Below are 7,961 nucleotides of genomic sequence, written 5' to 3'. Positions count from 1 at the left end.
CTATTTAACCGCAATTTCAATATGTAGCAATTTCTCAATAAATATTTGAAGACTGTGCCATAAATATGCTCATGGGAATCAACAAAAAAAGTAAAAACCAAATGAATCTTCTGAAAGGTAAAATGTAAATCTCTAAATGATCTCTAAATTGTTCCTTTTCACATGTACGAAACAGTTTGAACAGTGTATCAGTACAGAAGTCCACACGATTCTATGCTATATTAACAAACACCAAATACATGTAACAGAAATAATTTTTTCCAATCTGAGTTTGACTTCTAGTCACTTTTTCTCTTTTCCTTTTACAGTTAATAAGTCAAGTTTAATATAAAGGCATAGTCCACACATTTACTAGGCATCTTCCTTCATGTGAAACATTGCTTCAGAAACTGTTTCAAATGCCCTTTGTATAAAATGAGGTGTTCCATATTTTATTATGAAATTGTGGGATGCTCTGCTCTTTTAGTAAATGTTATATTGGGGGGATTCCCTCAAAATTTTTAGTGGTTAATGTCTAATCTATTAATTCCCTCAGCATGACAGCAGCAAACAAGTTTTTAAGGGTTTCCTGAGTATAAAATCTGGACCCAAATCTCTAGCTATATAATTTCATCAGCAGGAAGTGCCTTTTTGCAGACCTTTACTGCTGGTCTGATAAAACCACTGATTCTGCTGCTGTTGATAAACTCCCTACATTAAAGTCTTCAACCTTCAACAATTTTCAATTCCAAGCAAAACCTAACAGTTTTATTTTCTGTGTGCTTCTCATTTACCCAGAGTAATATGCTGTCCTTTCCCACAGCGTATCAGGTTAGCTCAGCTCACGATGGTAAGAAAAGTTTCCTGAGGTTCATTTTCCAGAACACTAGCTGCTTCACATTGACTGGATTGAAACTCTTCTCCCCCCCAAACTAATAATGAGGGTGCCTTTACATTTTCATCCATGGTGGAAGGAGAAAACTCAGACTGATGACTAACTTACAGTTGAACTTTCTCTTTCGTCTGTGGATTTTCAGGGGGAAAAAAAAAAAAAGCTACTCTGTAAAGCCCTCCTAGGACTTTAAGCACAAAAAGCTAAAAAAATATCAGAGGGAAGCACCCTAAGGGAAGCATGCGTAACTAAGCAATCAATGACCACAGGACAGTTGGGGAAGGTGGATGCCAATACCAAGTGAGATCAGAAGTGGGAGGAAGAGAAAATTTTGAGCTTAATTTTAGAAATCAGATTTCAGCTGCCAGAAGAACTGTATGGCAAGTATCAAATGCAACAATCAATTGAGGCCCGGGTGCCATATTTCAGATACACCAGAAATCTAGTGAAATTTTAATGGGGACAGAGGAAGAGATCGGTATACATCTACTCCTACTTGTTAACAAACATTTCTATAGAGTAGGGCGGTACAAAAATACTTCTAGACAGGTTAGGACAGCAACTCATTTAGCTTCTTGGTCAGAGTATCCTGTGAATGAAAGATTGGGTATGAAGGGGCATTTTGGGGTTAGTGGTGGTGGTGATAATGTCCATGAATCCCAGTGTCAGAGGCTCATAGGCACCGCGTATCACATGCAGGGAACCCTGGCCTATGCTACAGAATGAATGTGGGGTAGACACATGTGCAAACAGACCACACAGACATTTGCCTTTACCTCCAAATTAAGGCTTATTTTGGAGGAGAGAATGTGTGAGGGGGCTTTTGGAGCCGTGGATTAGCTTTGTTTCTTGAGTTTCAAGATGCATGCTTTAAATACCAGAGACATGGTATTTACATGGTATTTACATTAATACATGGTTGGGTCCCAGTATTACCTCAGACTCAGAAGGGCTGATCAGCTTGGTCATTTGCTTAGATACCAGTAACTGAACCATATTAGAGTAGATGTTCTGACAGCATTTACGTCAAAGTCCCTTTGTAGTCAGTTTAGTTCTTCTAGTGAAGACCAGTGTGGGTGCCTTGAAGTCAGCAATTAGCTTGGCAAAGGTGTCAACAATCAATGACCTTTTTGTTCCTCAGTCTGGTGAGTCACCTCTGCATGGCCTCTCACACAGAAGTCATTTCGACTAGAGTCAAAGGAACTTCCTAGAGCTTTCTCACTGCTGCAGAACATTAATGTTTCAGTTTTCATTTCACGATTCCCTTGTCTGACATGAAGAAGGAATATGCATGGATGGAAATAGTATTTTCATAACTTACACACCAAAAAGAGACCATGTGATGGCCATGGTTAAAGAACCAAATCTGTACTAACAAAAATTACAGCTGGTCAAGTGTGTTAATTTTAGGGATCAGTGTCTTATTCTACAAAGAAAAATCTTTATATGTGAAGCCCTAGTGAATAAAGCCAAATCAGCTGTCAAATAGTGTGGGTCCAAGTAGCCTTGTATGTATTCAGTCGTGTGACTCTGTGAAAATTTTCTTAGATTTAATTTAGTTTTCAGAGGCAGCTAATAACAGCTGACTCGTGCCCAGTTTTTAAGAGTAAAAGGAGAAGATAATGTGCAAACTTTTCTGTCTTCAGAAAAAGTCTTCAAGTAAATTTGAAAAGGCATTCTTTCTGTTAACTTATTGTATAAATTTAGCAACAAAGTGAACATTCAGAAGAAATATGAATCGTTATTATTTCACTATGTCAACACACAAACCACTTCCTTGCTTTCACGATCTCTTCCAGTCCTTCACCATTATATAAAATTCACTACAGTGACTTTTACACCAGGCTCTTCCAATGATGTGTTTCCCATCACCTGTACTAAAATGTGACTTTGCAGAACCAGCAAGAAGTCCACTCTCCTCCACCTCAATGGTTGTAATTTCCACAGCATTAACTCAGCAGCTCATTCTTCTACAACTTACTGCATAATCCTTTGATTTTTTTTAAGTCTGTGTACCCATCCTCAATTGCTATTAAATAGTCAATCGGAGAAGGACAAACAGTGTATGTTCTCATTCATTTGGGGAATATAAATAATAGTGAAAGGGAATATAAAGGAAGGGAAAAGAAATGTTGGGAAATATCAGGAAGGGAGACAGAACATAAAGACTCCTAACTCTGGGAAACGAACTAGGGGTGGTGGAAGGGGAGGAGGGCGGGTGTTGGAGGGGAATGGGTGACGGGCACTGAGGCGGACACTTGACGGGATGAGCACTGGGTGTTTTTCTGTATGTTGGTAAATTGAACACCAATAAAAATTAATTAAAAAAATAGTAAATAAAATAAAGACCAGAAATCTGGGCAGTGTAGGTCTGTATGATTCCTTAGGGGAAAAAATAACATAACATTTTCTTTTCTTTTTTTGAATATAATGCTATATATTTCTTTAATGTTACAGAAAGAAATGTACTGTAAATTTCTATCTTAGGGACTACTCACCTCTAAATTTCTTGAAGAACTTTACTTCTTTTTGAAAATCTATCATTACTGTCTAAAGACAAATTGCATTAAATGCATCACAAAAACTCAAGTTCTCTGTCATAGCAAAATGAGATCAATTGCAAATTCACAGTATATATTTGCTATATCCCAAAGAAAAAGTAATCATAACAAAACCCAGCAGATCTAAAAACAAAAAGTACTGGTTTCAGTAGACACCTCCAGCAATAGCACTGCTTGGTTCTCTTCTAGACAAGGGGTACAGCAATGCAGGAACCTAGCGAGGTTTGCTCTCTGGTGGACAATAAATGAGTAAGCAGAGAAACTCTTCATTCCACAGACAAACACGTTAAGGTATCAAGGTCCAGGGGGATCTGACAACTTGCTCAAAGCAGCACTGATGAGGTGTGGTAAAGCTGAAAAGAGAAGTCAAATATTGTGATTGTACATCCCTTTTTTGCATGTTTTCCTTTTCTAAACAATTCTGCTTGAGATATGGACACAAGATTTTCCTTATAATTGGGATATATATGTATGTAATAATTATGGCTACTTTAATTTTAAAAAGCAAAAAGTATAAGAATAAAAACTTAGACGACTTCCTTTTATATAAGAAGAAATGAGTAAAAAGATGGTGGGAAGGATTCAAGTTTGAGGAAGGAAGATGATTTGAGGGAGAGATTGGACTGGTGCTTAGAGAAGTGGCTAAATTCTTTAAAGAAAAGATGATTTAAACATATTTTCCCAAGGTAGTTTAAATGACTGCGTAGCAAAGATGGCAAATGGAGAAGATGACTTCCCAAGGCTTTTTCTGGGCCGATACGTTTAATGTGAATGTTCATGTCAAATTGTTTCATTAAAACATAGGTAAAGACATGTCTACGTCTCCACCCAAGCACTGTGTGTCAGTGAAACAAGTACAAAACAATAGTGTTTCAGAAATACTTAAAATGAAAGGATGAGCTCTTATATTCTGTGTGGTACAGCATGCACATGGAAATGATGCATTTTTCTTGTTTAAGGCTGGAGTAAAAACAAATAATTTGTAGCAATTATTCCAAAATATGAGAAATAGAAGCACCAGAAGCCTGACGAGCACCATCAAAGGGTTTTACAAATCATCGAATAAAAATCATAATTTGACTTTTAGACAGTCAGTTGCCCTTGCATTTTTTTCAAGTTCAGTTATTGTTGAGCTTATTCGGGTTATCTCTTTTTGCCAAGTACAGACAGCAAAATTTAAAGCCACAGCATATAGAAAAATAGATTTGAAGCTTAGCCAGGGCCACTTTGGATATTTCCAGAAAAATAAATACAAACTTTATTTTAGTTGGTGGGGCAGGGGAGGCATGCATAAAAGATAAGTAAATGCATTTTCATGACAACTATAATAGGCTGGCAGAGAAATAGTCTTTGGGATTTCAGAAGTTAGAAAGAGATGTAACTATGCCCCTTTCCTTTTACCTACCATCTTTTCTTTGAAAAGGAAGGGAAAAATGAAAGAAGAATAAATTTCCCTAGAGTCCAAAGGGATGAGCATCTAGAAAAATTAATGTAACTGTGATGTTTTCCGTAGGAATCACTTTGGAGGCTAGGGTGGCAGTTTTGATAAAGTCGACTGAAATTAAAATCTTCTTGGTCTAGTTAGGTTTTTCTTAACGCTTGACACAACTGTCTACACTACCTTGATTTTTCCTTAAGGTTTTTGAGAGAGAACAGAAGAACAGACATACAGACTCAGAACATCTTCCCAATTTTGGGATAAAATTTCACTTAATGCAATTGTGCTGCCAGTGGTATGGATAGAATGGTCTGGTTCAAAAAAATGTTTATGTAACATGGCTGCATGGCTTCGAGATCTTTTAAATTCTTTCCTGAGAGCTTCAGTCATTCAATATTCACTCATCCAAAACCCTTTATATTCTCAAATATCTCAGTCCATTTCACTGTAAGAGCCAAGCATTGAGTAGGAGGAGAAAATACAATAAACATAGATATTTCAAAGTTTTTATTTTCTCTTTGACTCTTAAAAAACTAAAGTGGAAAGATATTTAACACAATAGTTCTGATATTTCAAAATCCATAGCTTTCAACCTCAGACTATCACATCACAACATAGAGTTTGGTGCCTTGGAAATCAGGTTCTTTCTTTCTTTCTTTCTTTCTTTCTTTCTTTCTTTCTTTCTTTCTTTCTTTCTCTCTCTCTCTCTCTCTCTTTCTGTCTTTCTTTCTCTTTTGTTTTCTTTCTTTCTTTCTTTGCATTAGAAAAGACTTTGACTTCATCTATATTTTGTCATTGAAGAAATCAAGACTCGCAGCCCTCAAGTTATTTATTTTATCCACAATCAGGTAGAACAAGAATCCAGTCATTGTTATTTCAAGTTCAATGCTTTCTGCACTACATGATGCTACCGTTCTGTTTAGAGGTTGAGATCAGGCCCAGAGTCATAAATATGAACATTTCTTGTCACCAAGATGTTCAACAAGAAATGTAAAATGAGTTATATTCTTCTGAGATATTGAATGCATTCTGAAAATCATTCAATTGATAACAATTAGCAGTTTTAGATGAGTGGATGAGTATCATGGAGTGAGGATTGAAGCTAATTAATGAGGAATTCTGGGTAATCGTGTTCTTCCTTTCCCGTTGGATGGTTAGACATTAAACCCTGGAGTTGTCAAATGAGTAACACCTTTGCATCAGTATTAAGTTCACACACAAAGAAAATTAATTACAGGAAAGCTGTCTCAAACCCACTTTGTCAACTCTCTCGACAGGAAATTCTCACTTAGGCAGGAAAAGTCAAATACCGCTGTCTTAAAATATCCTTGTTTTTATAAGCCTGCTCTCTCTCTCTTTTTTTCTTTTGCTACTGAAGGAGAGATGATAGTTTAGAAGTTCTTTAAGTTCTTTCTTTTTTTCTTTTTTGGAACACAGAGAGACAAACACATCTATATGAAAGATTAAGGTTTAGTGAAACAATAAACCAGATCTAGAGCTAATTCCCACTAGACTGTCATCAAGTAGTGTCCCCCCTAATGCAAATTGTAAGTACTTGAAATTGTTCTGCTTAGCACTGAATTCATACTCATATCATCACTGGGCTCCAGAAAGAGTCACGTGTTTCTTATTTTAGAAAATGGCTAGCAAGGCAGCACCCATGTCCCAACTAGGAGTGGGGAAATGTAGTAATTAGCTAAAGTCATCCTGGCTCATCTAATTTCCATTTAGAAGTTTCTATTATAATTCCACTTAACTTGTCCTTTTCAAACAAATACATTGAGGCATTTTATTCATAAACTTTAATTACTTGAAAAAGGTTCCCTTTTTTTGCATAAATATAGATTGTGAATTTTGAATTAAGATATGCTGATTTGAGAGTTTTGGTAACCTTGGAAAGGGTATCTGTGGCAGGAATTCTTGAGTCCTTTGCTTCAGATCTTCATAATTTTCTAGGATACTGCCCTCAGACAAAGTGTAATGACTCTGTATTGTCTTCGGTATGACACAGCTCACTCAATATTCCAAGGTGGGCATTCTATTATTCCTCACTTACTACTGGGAGTTCCTGGCATTGACCATGATTCTTTTAGGTTTCTGAGTGAAAAAAAGTATGACATTATGCACTACTCTGACCTTTTAAAAACCTGTTACCCACTCAAAATTTTGTCTGAGATTTAGGTATCTTATTGGAAAATCTCCATGCATACTTAAATCTTAGTAAAATAATACTGACAATGTATGGACTTGAGTATAAGTTATATGTCTATTAATATTTAAAGGCTGTTTCAGATAGCAAATTTTGGTTTTAATCTGATATTAATAATGTTAAGTCAATGGATCACACTATGTTTTCTACTGTTCATCCAAAAAAAAAAAAAATTTAGATTTTGGAAGCAGCTCTTGCTTAAACCCATAATACTATCTAATAACTATGTTGATAAAGGGAAGACTGGTAAGATTATAATAAATTGAATAACCTAGATAAATGTTCCTAATTTTTACAAGTTACATTTTAAGGTCATATGAAACTTCATATTAACATGCATAAAATAATAGACTATGTCGTATAATTCATAAAACAGTTGAGTTACTTGTCCTTTCACAAATGAAATACTATATATAAAGTTAAAACTTAAAAACTAGTCACGGAAGTTATTTTTCATATATTAATCTTTTGATAGTAAAGTGTTATCCATTTGTAAAAAATAAATTAACAAATTTTCTTTTACTATTCAGCAATAATTTTCTTCACCAAACCTTTATTGAGTGCAGAACCTATGTAAGCATGATAAATGGGAAGTAAAAATGAGCACCGAGGAGTATTAGGCAGAGTAAGGAAGGAATTGGACAGGGAGGTTAGAAAGGTCTGATTTTCCAGACTACATCCCCCTGATGTGTACAGAAATACCTTCTAACATAACACAAGTAAAAATTAAAGATAAAATCTATGAAACATCTTTTTTCATAGGATGAATGAGGAAGAAGGAAGTAAGAGAGGTAATCAGAGACAGATAAAGTACAGTTTTCCAAAGTTAAGGTATTGTTGAGTTGGGTTTGGCTTGAAAGTTGTGCCACTTTCTGGTGGGCT

This window comes from Vulpes vulpes, chromosome 2 (assembly GCF_048418805.1).
Source record: "Vulpes vulpes isolate BD-2025 chromosome 2, VulVul3, whole genome shotgun sequence".
NCBI lineage: Eukaryota > Metazoa > Chordata > Mammalia > Carnivora > Canidae > Vulpes > Vulpes vulpes.
This window is presented reverse-complemented; position numbering follows the sequence as displayed.